Source organism: Triturus cristatus, chromosome 10 (genome assembly GCF_964204655.1).
Source record: "Triturus cristatus chromosome 10, aTriCri1.1, whole genome shotgun sequence".
Taxonomy (NCBI): domain Eukaryota; kingdom Metazoa; phylum Chordata; class Amphibia; order Caudata; family Salamandridae; genus Triturus; species Triturus cristatus.
This window is the reverse complement of record NC_140593.1, coordinates 462,415,102-462,426,260: the sequence shown is the minus strand read 5'-3', so window position 1 is coordinate 462,426,260 and position 11,159 is coordinate 462,415,102.

The following is an 11,159-nucleotide window of genomic DNA, read 5'->3' as shown; positions in this document are numbered from 1 at the left end:
CTCTGGGTTCGTCGGGTTCTTGGTGAACCTACAAGTCCTATATATCCCCACAACCAGGAAGGTCCAGCGGATGTAACGGTATATTGCTTTCAAAGAACTGTCATAATTAGTAGAAGTTACAGGTGAAAACGTTGACACAAAAGGCTGTTTTTTTCAACTAATTTTCAATTTTTCCTATATTTAACCGTTAGTTTCTATAAAGAAACCTTGATGGATCTACAAAAATGACCCCTTGCTGAATTCAGAATTTTGTCTACTTTTCTAAAATGTATAGCTGTCCAGGATCCATTATTGCTTTCACACTCATTTCTACCAATCACTGGAAGGAGCTTGAAAGCACAAAAAATAGCAAAAATAGGCTATGTCCCAGAAAAATGCCAAAACTTTGTAAAAAAATGTTGGTTTTCTGACAGACAAAAGTCTGTCATTCCCTAAAATCTGGGAAAATTGTGATTTCAGCCCCACAAACCCTTTTTTTATACTATTTGCAGAGAAAAACCCAGACGATTTCATTTGCAGCCCATTTTTCCAATTTTTCAAAAAAATTAAAAACAATTACTGTTATTTTGGCTAATTTCTGGGCACCCTCCAGGGGAATCCACAAACCCTGGGTACCTTTAGAATCCCCATGATGTTGGAAGAAAAGGACGCAAATTTGGCGTGGATACCTTATGTGGGCAAAAAGTTACAGGGGCCTAAGCGTGCACTACCCCAAATAGCCCAAAAAAGGCTTAGCACGGGGGGAAGGCCTAGCAGCGAAGGGGTTAAACACAGTAACTGAACATAGCTTAGGAAGAATTCCTCACACACGACGTACGCGTACGGTTAGAAATCTGCCCTGCAGGGGAACATTTCTAGTGGGTCTGGGCTCTCTATGATTGGCTGAATCTATTGGTTTGGTTCTACTAAAACAATGTGAATTGGTTGTAATGTCACTTGACATCCTATGGCTTTCAATTAACCCTGGGCGTAGTTCGCGAAGTAGCACTATGCATAGCTACGCAAAGTGCACTTTGCGAGCTACGCGCAGCACTTCGCGAACTGCGTAGTACCCTGTTCGCACTGTGCAAGATGCCGTTTTCAATAATTGCACAGTGCGGACATGCCTCCAGCACTGTGCAATCATTGAAAACTGCATCTTGCACAGTGCGAGCTGTAGTTTTCTGCCGCTCGAGTAGATTTTTACACGAGCGGCAGCTTTCTCAACGCGGACTAGTAGTTTCTCATCGCGAGAGGTCGCGAGCATACATGACCACTCGCAATGAGTAACCTGACCTCCCAGTGTTGAGAATCTCGCCGGGAGGTTTATTTTCCACGCTCGCGATCGGCAAGTTGATGTTGCTGATCGCGAACGAGGAAAAAGTCTCGCCGGGATGTCATTTTGCTTGCTCACGTTCGCCAACTTGACGTTGAGGACCGCGAGCAAGCAAAAAATGACCACTGCACTATGCTACGCGTGTTTGCACTGTGCTACGTGCAATTCGCGTAGTGCGAAGTAGCGCAAACTTTGCAAACTACGCAAGCGTAGCGTAGTGCTTTGCCCAGGCTTACTTTCAATGCTTAAGTATAGCAAAGCTTGTTATTACCTTGGCCTCCCACAATGACAACAGGGAAGAGTCAAGCATGTGAATCTATGAAAGATTCAATACTGGAGAACTATCTTTGCCAAATGTTTGTTTATCCAGGTTGCTGTCACTCAGAATTAAAGGTGAACATGAATCTAAAAATACCCTGATCACCTGGTCATCAAGAGCAATATCACAACTTTTAAGTTGATATCCTCACTATTTACATAAAAACCTGCTGCTGCCTCTCCTTTCAAACTTTTTACAATGCGTGTGCCTAACCCAATTTTGTTACACATCATGGCAAAATGGCCAATTTTAACACACCTACTATATGTAGGTGAAATTTCTAGCCAGGGAGTTAGGACTGTTTTTTAAATGCCCACCATTCACACAACATTGTTATTTTTTGGCAGTGTTACAATTTTATTCCAATGTAGCGGGTTAAAGTTCTTTCACTTTAACCACTTCAAAATTTTTTTCTTTAACCTCACAAACTTGATTTTCTGGTGACTTTGTCTCTTTGACTCAATCCACTTCATGCTCAATGCCCTTAGCAATAGGCATGGCTTCTTTCAAGTCTGTATTGAAAAGGTTTCTCCTGGATTTGTGGATTATTTTACACTTCACTAATTGTTCTCAAGTCAAGGAGTCACACAGCACATCAAGTTCTCAGGAGTTTGATAGAACCCTTCTACAAAGCAATGTAGCTAGTCACTTTCTCATTTTTTCCTTGCATTCTTCGAAAGAGTTTATGAGTCTCCAAAACAATGTAAAGGTTTTCTTTAAAATATTTTCTAGTTTCTCAAATGTCATATGGAACACATCTAATTGTGCATTAATTCCATCTTCATTACCATTGGTTGGGTCAGGCAAATCCTCATAGACTTTGCTACTTTTTGTTCCCAAATTGGGCCTCCAGGTAAGTTGTGTATTCAATGTAACGCTCAAACAACTGAATCTACTGTGTCTAGGGTAGTGTGGGTTCTACTACATCAATTAAGGAAGGAGTTGTGAAAAGCTGGAAGCTGTCATATTGGAGCAGGCCAGAGGCACAGCAGAACAGGTAGGGGGAGAAATGTAAAAAGGATAGTGTGAAAGCAGAAGTAATCAAATTTATAACAATTTGATATGGGCAATATATAGTACCCTAAAGGAGACTTGACTACAACAAAGTACCAAACCAATTGAGTTCAGATGGAAAAGAAGGTTTAAGATAAATTAGACTGTTCCACATGTGGTATTTCTAACTGCAACGCTATTGTATTTAAACTTCAAAGGTGAACTATGAGCACATGCAGACAGCAGTGAGACTAACTGCTACAATTCATTTACAACTAAAACATGGATACAAGTTTTTCCAAAGCAGAAAACAAAACTGCTTCAAAGACAGTGCCTTCCAGAAAAAGTATATTTTAGTTTACTTCTTGTTAGATTGTAGTTAGAATGGGAGTCCTCTTTTATTTCCTGTGCCTTTAAGTTATGTGCAGGAACAATCATTCAGAAGCAGGCACTCCGCAAAGAAGTCACTTTGACCTAGTGATGAGCTACGCAACATGTTGCACACTTCCAGAGCAATGCAGCAAGTGATGCATCAGAAGCGGAGTCTTAAGGAGAGTATGGTGGGTCACAAAGAGCACCTCCTGGCTAATTATAACAACATTGACAGACAAGATGAAATGTTCATTTGAAGGCTCATACAGGGAGAAAGCAGTAATATTCATTAGTTTGACAAACTAGTCCATACGAAAACAGTGTTGGTGTCCCCCTGTATAGGCTAATTTTCCTTGTCGTCAGATTTAAGTTCTAAAGAGGAAAAAGGAGAAAATCCTAAATATTATGCTGTTTATTATCAATTCTCATGACTCTAGTGTACTAAGCCTTGTCAACTTCACCAAATGGCAAGCCTAGAATAAATAGTCTGATTACCTTTATAAAGGGGAGTGCCACAGCTAGGTCAAAAGAAAGAAGGGGATGGTGTAAAGGCAAAAAGGAAGGTCTCAAGGGGAATATATACATAGTGAAACATGACAAGGATAGTAATAATAATTCAGTTTTAAAAAATACAATACATTAAATTAGGATTACTTAAAAGATATGTAATAAGAAATTGAAATATTGTGGACTCTATGTTATCTTATTCTTAACTGCTGCTCTAGATGACTGGTGCCACCTTCCACTAACATCATGCTCAGCAGCATTTCTGGACATATACACCTGGGCACAGAGAGAGAAAGGCTATGTCAAGAGTAAAATTTGAGAAATAAATTAGTACTGTACAGGCATATGTTTGGTATCAGTTTTAGTCCAGTGTTTGATCTGTGTTGCTGTGCCCAGCATTTTGCCTTTTGTAGTTTGTAATCTATAACATTTCCTTTCTGGCTACAAGTGGCCATGTGGGTACACCAAAGCCCAAAATATGACGGCGTGTGGATGGTTGTTTTTGTTTGCTTGTACTTAGTCATTACTTTGTCACCAGACTGTTAAATCAAATGACATTTAACTTGTGTTTCTAGCTGCAATTTTAAGATAGAATTTGATGCAATCTAATGGAATTACCAAACAGGGCTGCGGAATATGAACCATTTCTTGCCCTTCTTTGCTGATACCAGCAACAGTGATTGTGACAGGTTGCCCAAACTCAGCTTACCATTCTAGAGCCCACGTATGTAAGAAAATGGATGTTGTGTAACATGTAACACTTCCTCTAAAATCCCCCAAATGTTTAGTGGTATAAAGTATATTTACTTATTGAAGGGAAGGAATATGCTACTTACCAGTATGCATCTGTTCTTGGCATGTAGAGCTGCAGAGTCACACACTGAGGATAAGATCGCCATCTGGTGTTGGGCTCGGATGATTGCAGGTTGTTGTTGTCTTCGGAGAAGTCTTTGGTCACGAGGTTGGTGACTCCTCCCCTGGACAACAGTGCGCATGGGCATCCACTCCATCGGCAGATTGTTTTTCGCCATGATGGGAAAAGATGGAGTATATAGAAAAGAAAGAAAGGATGTCCATGTGTAATGTCTAAGTAAGACGGATGCTGGAACAGATACAGGTCCCGGGGAGGCGGGCGGGCGTGTGTGACTCTGCAGCTCTACATGCCAAGAACAGATGCATACTGGTAAGTAGCATATTCCGTTCGAGGCATATGAGCTGCAGATCACACACTGAGGATAGATTATACAGCAGTGCTCCCCTTAGCGGTGGTCGCCTGTATCCGTTGCAGCAGTTTGAAATAAAGTTTTTAGGACAGCCTGGCCCACGGAGGCCTGTTGTTTGGCCTGCACGTCAACACAATAGTGTTTAGTGAAGGTATGCGTGGTAGACCATGTGGCTGCCTTGCAAATGTCTTCTAAGGGAATATTGCCTAAGAAGGCCATAGAAGCCCCTATTTTACGCGTGGAGTGCGCCCTAGGGGGAACTGTGAGTGTACGTTTAGCCTTGAGGTAGCATATTTGGATGCATTTAACTATCCACCTGGCTATTCCTGATTTGGAGATCGGGTTGCCTTTGTGTGGTGGCGCGAAAGCAACAAAGAGTTGTTTTGTCTTTCGAAAAGGTTTTGTTCTGTCGATGTAATAAAGCAATGCTCTTTTAACATCTAGGGTATGTAGGGCCCTTTCAGCTACCGAGTCTGGATTTGGGAAAAAGACCGGTAGTTCTACTGATTGGTTAAGGTGGAAAGGGGAAATCACTTTTGGAAGAAATTTAGGGTTTGTCCTAAGAACCACTTTGTTACGGTGTAGTTGTAAGAAAGGTTCTTCAAGTGTAAGGGCTTGTATTTCACTTACTCTGCGCAGGGAAGTGATTGCGATAAGGAAGGCTACCTTCCATGTTAGGAATTGCAATTCACATTTGTGCATAGGTTCAAATGGGGGGCCCATGAGTCTTGTTAGAACCACATTGAGATTCCACACTGGGGCAGGTGGCAATCTTGGGGGAAGAATCCTTTTGAGACCTTCCATAAACGCTTTGATGGCTGGTACCTTAAAAAGGGACAGGTGTTGCCTATTTTGCAAGTAGGCTGCCAAGGCTGCTAGGTGTAATCGTATAGAGGAATACGCTAGATTGCATCTTTGCAAGTGTAGTAGATAGCAAATGATGTTTTGGATGGAAGCATCCAATGGATGTATGTCATTATTAGCGCAGTAGATGGCAAATCGTTTCCATTTAGCGGCATAACACGCTCTAGTAGTAGGGCGTCTGGCTTCTTTTATGATATTCATACAGTCTGGAGGGAGATTGAGGTAACCGAACTCTAAGACCTCAGGAGCCAGATCGCTAGGTTCAGTGTTTGAGGATCTGGGTGTCTGATTTCTCCATGGTTCTGGGTTAACAGATCCGGGGAGAGGCGTAGCTTTTGATGTGGAACTAAAGATAGTTCCAGAAGTGTGGTGAACCACGGTTGACGTGCCCAAGTGGGAGCCACTAGTATTAGTGTTAGTGACTGTTGTTTCAGTTTGCGTACCACAAATGGAACTAGTGGGAGAGGCGGAAAGGCGTACGCAAATCTGCCTGACCAGTTCATCCATAGGGCATTGCCCTTCGACTGTGGGTGTGGAAACCTGGCGGCGAAGGTTGGGCATTTTGTGTTTTCGGGAGTGGCGAACAGGTCTATGTCTGGTTGTCCCCACTTTTGGAAGAAGGGGAGTAGAACCTTGGGGTGTAGTTCCCATTCGTGGATCTGTTGTGTGTGGCGACTTAGGAGGTCGGCCACTTGATTGTGGATCCCTGGGAGATGTTCTGCTAACAGGTAGATGTTTTGGGGAATTGCCCATCTCCAGATTTGCTGTGCCAGTTGGGACAGTTGGAGAGAGTGTGTCCCTCCCTGTTTCTGTATATAATACATTGTCGTCATGTTGTCTGTGCGTATGAGGACAGTTTTGTTCTTTAGGTGAATTTGAAAGGATTTTAGTGCTAGGAACACTGCTAAGAGTTCCAGGTGGTTGATGTGGAGCAGTTTTTGTTGACTGGTCCATCTGCCCTGAGTGGTATGGTGAAGGAGGTGGGCTCCCCACCCCGTGAGAGATGCGTCTGTAGTTAGCACAACTTGTGGAAGAGGCTCTAAGAACGGTCTCCCTTTGGACAGGTTGATGGTGTTCCACCATTTCAGTGATCGAAGTGAGCGACTGTCCACCAACACCAGATCGGTAAGTTGTCCGTGAGCTTGGTTCCACTGTTGTGCTAAGCATTCTTGTAAGGGACGCATTTGAAGTCGTGCGTGTGGGACTATGGAGATGCACGACGCCATCATGCCTAGGAGCTGCATGAACACTCTTGCTGGAAGAGATGGATGAGTTTGAAATTGAGAGATGAGATTTTGTATACTGGCTATCCTGGCTGTGCTGGGATAGGCAATGGCTTTGGATGTATCTATGGTTGCTCCTAGATACTGATGTAAGTGGGAAGGTTGTAGGTGGGATTTGGGGTAGTTGATAGTGAATCCCAAATCGTGGAGAGTTTGAATCGTGCGATGAGTGTGGAGAACGCATTTTTGGTATGTATTGGCTTTTATGAGCCAATCGTCCAGATAGGGGAAGACATGGATCTGTTGTCTTCTGAGATGCGCTGCCACGACTGCTAGGCACTTGGTGAACACTCTGGGTGCTGTTGTTACTCCGAATGGGAGAACTGTAAATTGATAGTGTTGCCCATCTACCACAAATCGTAGATATTTTCTGTGAGCGGGATGCATAGGGATGTGAAAGTATGCGTCCTTGAGGTCCAATGTGGCGAGGAAGTCTCCCTGTTGTAAAAGTGGGAGGACTTGTTGGAGAGTGGTCATGTGAAAATGATCCGAATGTATATACTGGTTTAGTAGTCTGAGATCCAGTATGGGCCTTAGTGTTTTGTCCTTTTTGGGAATGAGGAAGTATAGAGAATATACCCCTTTTCCCTGATGTTGAAGGGGGACTGGTTCTATCGCATGTTTTTGTAACAGGGATTGAACTTCTTGTTTGAGGAGAGAGAGATGATGCGAGGACATTGGACGTTGTTTGGGCGGTATGTTTGGGGGGGATTGTATGAGTTCGAGGCAGTAGCCAGACTGGATAATTTGTCTTACCCACCTGTCTGTGGTGATGGAAGTCCAGACAGGCAGGAATTGTTGGAGTCGCCCCCCGACCGGAGTGGAATGGTCTGGGGGGAGTGGTGGCAAGTCACTGTTTGGTGGCTGGTGAGGTGCGGGTGTTGTTGTTGTTGCCCCGTCCTCGACCTTTGTTATTGTTTCCCCTATAACCTCCCCGGAAGTAACCTCTGTTAGGGGATGTTTGTCCAGAATTTTTAAAGGTGGACGTGGTCTCAGTTGATGTGTTTTTGGAGCCTCCTCTATAAAAGGAGCGACGAAAGGAACCCCGGTTTTGATGAGACTGCAGTGCTCCCATAGACTTGGCAGTTTCATTATCCTTTTTCATTTTTTCTAATGCAGTATCCACTGCAGGGCCAAATAGCTGCTCTTGGTTGAAAGGTTGAGCTAGAATTGCGGTTTGAACCTCCGGTTTAAAACCGGAAATACGGAGCCAGGCATGTCGTCTGAGTAAGACGCCAGTATTGACCGCTCTAGAAGCAGTGTCTGCTGCATCTAAGGCGCATTTAATGGAGGCATTAGATATTAATTTGCCTTCTTGGATGAGGTCAGAGGCCTGGGACTTAAAAGGTTCAGGCAGATGTTGCATAAGGTCCTCAAGTTGGTCATAATGCGCTCTATCATACCTGGCTAACAGGGCCTGGGTATTCGCAATACGCCAATGGTTAGCCGCCTGCGCGGCGACCCGTTTGCCCGAGGCTTCTAAAAGCTTAGACTCCTTGTCTGGGGGAGGCGTTTCTCCAGTTGTCTGTGAGTTAGCGCGCTTCCTGGCATTTGATACGACTAGGGAGTCTAAAGGGAGCTGGGCCTTAATGTATGCAGGGTCTTGCGGGGCTGGTCGGTACTTTTTTTCGATGCGTGGGTTGAGAACCCTAGCTCGAACAGGGTCCTTAAAGACTTCAGTAGCATGCTTTATGACCCCTTTGATCATGGGCAGTATGTGAACAGTCTTTTGTGACTGCTCAAAGGTATCAAGGAGGAAGTCCTCTTCAATGGCGTCTGTGTGCATAGTAACGCCGTGGAATGTTGCTGCCCTATTTATAAGTTGGCCGTACCCTAGGTGGTCATCAGGAGGGGAGGGCTTGGAAGGGTAGGTAGTGGGGTCAGGCATGTCAGGTATAGGATAAGACCAGTCATCCATGGGTGCTGGGTCTGGGAACGTAAAAGGGTCGTTTGGGTCAACAGGATCATCAAATAAATCAGGGTCCGCCCCTCCCCCTAAGTCATCATTATCATCCTGTGGAGGAGGTGAATGATAGGGAGATGGTAAAGGTAAAGGTAAAGGTAAAGGAGAATCAGGAGGAGGAGGGGGGGACGGGTTAGGAGGTAAAACAGGAGAGGAAGGACGAAGTGGTGAAGTAGCACAGTCCTTTTTCCGTATGGGAGCTGGGGGAGGTGTAGTGTCCAGCTTCCGCTTTTTATATGGGATGGCAGTCACATGTCCCGTTTTAGGATTGATATAGATCCGCTTCTGAGTAGGATCTGGTCGAAAAAGATCATCTGGCTCCGAAGGTGGTGTCTGTGACGTCCGCTTCGGGTCTTTATGAGCTTGTTTCGGCGGGGACGCAGTTTTCGGCTCCGATGATTTTTTCGGTGTCGACTGATTTTTCGGTGTCGACTGATTTTTCGGTGTCGACTGATTTTTCGGTGCCGACTGAGGTTTCGGTGCCGACTGAGGTTTCGGTGCCGACTGAGGTTTCGGTGCCGATGGACTTTCAGGCATCGATGTTGAAGAACGTTTCGGTGCCGGTGGAGACTTCGGTGCCGAGGAACGTTTCTGTGCCGAAGGAGATTTCGGTCTTGGAGCCTGTTTCGGTGCCGACAATGGGTGTTTGGGTGCCGAGGGTGTTAAAGGCACAATTAGGTGAGGTTTGCTCGAGCCCGAGCCACCCACAGGCTTAGTTGTCTTCGGAGCCGGGCCCGAGGGCGGGGCTTCTGAAGAGGATTTCCGGTCGCGACTGGGCCCAACTGGCGGAGTCTTGACCAATGCTTTTTTGGATGGGGCAGGGGCAGGGGGGGTGGTACTCACACGCTGCCCTGGAGTGATGAGGTCATCGGAATCGTCGGCTTCGGACACGATCTCGAGATCTTCGGTGTCGTCTTCGGGAACATCTTGAGCAAAGATGTCCTCCGGTTCTGGAGCTGGTTTGGCCATAATATGGCGTCGAGCTCTTCGGTCCCGGAGGGTCTTCTTCGAACGGAAAGCGGAACAAGCTGGACAGGTGGACTCGTTGTGTTCCGGCGACAGGCAGAGGTTGCAAACCTCGTGGTGGTCACTGTGGGGGAACTTCGCTCCACACTGGGGGCATTTTTTGAAGGGTGTCCTGTCCATCAGCCGCTTCCGGAACCGGTCCGAGTTGATGTCGACGTCGATGAAATGAAGATTAAAGAGTTAAATTGATTGCTGGAAGTTTTCTGCTGGAGCGGAAAAAAGTTCATCCGAACCCAATGGCGGAAAAAAACAATCTGCCGATGGAGTGGATGCCCATGCGCACTGTTGTCCAGGGGAGGAGTCACCAACCTCGTGACCAAAGACTTCTCCGAAGACAACAACAACCTGCAATCATCCGAGCCCAACACCAGATGGCGATCTTATCCTCAGTGTGTGATCTGCAGCTCATATGCCTCGAACATAGTAATAAGATTTTTATACTCAATTATAGGGTGTGTTTAAGAACCATTCTGCCAGAGAGGAAGGGTACCTAAAAAAGCCTGGAGGTTGTAATGGACTGACTAACATTGAACTCAAACACAACCTTGTGAATTAAACTTGAATATGTGCCTTATTCTTACTGACTATAGCCACGCGAGATTCATGGAAGCACATATCTTGAAAATCACTATCCCACTTGCTAAAGTGATCGCTAAAAGGAAGGCAGCCTTCCACAAGAGGTGTCTCAATTAACCTTTGTGGATTGGCTGTAATGGAGGACCCAAGAGCTTTGAGAAGACACCACTGAATTTTCAGGGAAGGGAATGTCCCCCGATTGGTGGAAATATGTTTCAATCCCTTCAAGGTGGATATTAACTGGGACCATGAAAAAAAGGTTTGTGAATGACATTTCTCGTGAGCAGTATTGGCTGCAGGATGTATATTTTTTCAATTAAATACCCAAACTTAGCCAGATAAGGTCACTTTGGAGCTTTCAGGACAAACCTGAGTTTGGAGTATGTCAGCTTGACTATATCGAACATTATCAGGGGAATTGATAGAATGGCAGAAACTTCATTTTCGGGGATCAAAAAGGCATCCTTATGATGCTGGGATCAACCACTTAAAACCTTCTTTCTATCACGACATGCACTTCATGAACAAAAAAGCATTTTGAGGAAAATAAAAGTATTTCCTATGAGTAAATTCCACAACACATACAAACACCTAAAAGATGTCGAGTACAAATAATTTCCAATTGTTTGGAAATACTAAAAAGCATGATAGTATCCTGGTGCACTTCCTCAAAAGAACAGTTTGAACTTGTCTGCCTCTACATGCTGCATAGCCAACA